Genomic DNA, 598 nt, shown 5'->3' on the forward strand with positions numbered 1-598 from the left:
TGAATGTGGTGTTGCTTCACTCTTTACTTTTCTCCCACTACCTCCTCACTCCCTGATAAAGTAAATATTTATGAAAAGTACCTGGAGAAAAACCCTGTGAGTCATCAGGAGAGTTTATGGTGACTTTTTATCATATAATCTCCCCTCAACTTGACTGAATCCTTCTCCTTCAGATGTTAAAACTCTTGTTGGGCACTGAATGAATGAACTGAGATGGTGCAATTGTTCTTTTCACTTGATGCTCAAGGTTCTTTGGTTTAAATGTTTTCTAGTGGATGATAGTGTCAACTAATGAGTCAAATTCTTACATTAAGTGTAATTCTGTGGCTTAACGATTTTTCATCGGGGTAAATGAGAATGTATTTGAAAATATTTGGCCTTACAAAAATAATGGAGAAATGAATTTTCTTGTGATCATCGTTGCTGTGCTGTGACACACCATGTTACATGTTCTGCACGTTTCTCAGGTTCCATTTTCTGCTCTCTTCCCTGATACAACCAACCTGCCTGCAAGTGGGAATGTGACATCACTGGGAAATGTTCTCCAAGAGGTTCTGAGCCACGGCTTCCTAAACCAAACCTCCCTCTTCCTGAAACC

This window comes from Empidonax traillii, unplaced genomic scaffold (genome assembly GCF_003031625.1).
Source record: "Empidonax traillii isolate 1590-97213 ecotype Southwest subspecies unplaced genomic scaffold, ASM303162v1 scaffold1576:size94697, whole genome shotgun sequence".
Taxonomy (NCBI): domain Eukaryota; kingdom Metazoa; phylum Chordata; class Aves; order Passeriformes; family Tyrannidae; genus Empidonax; species Empidonax traillii.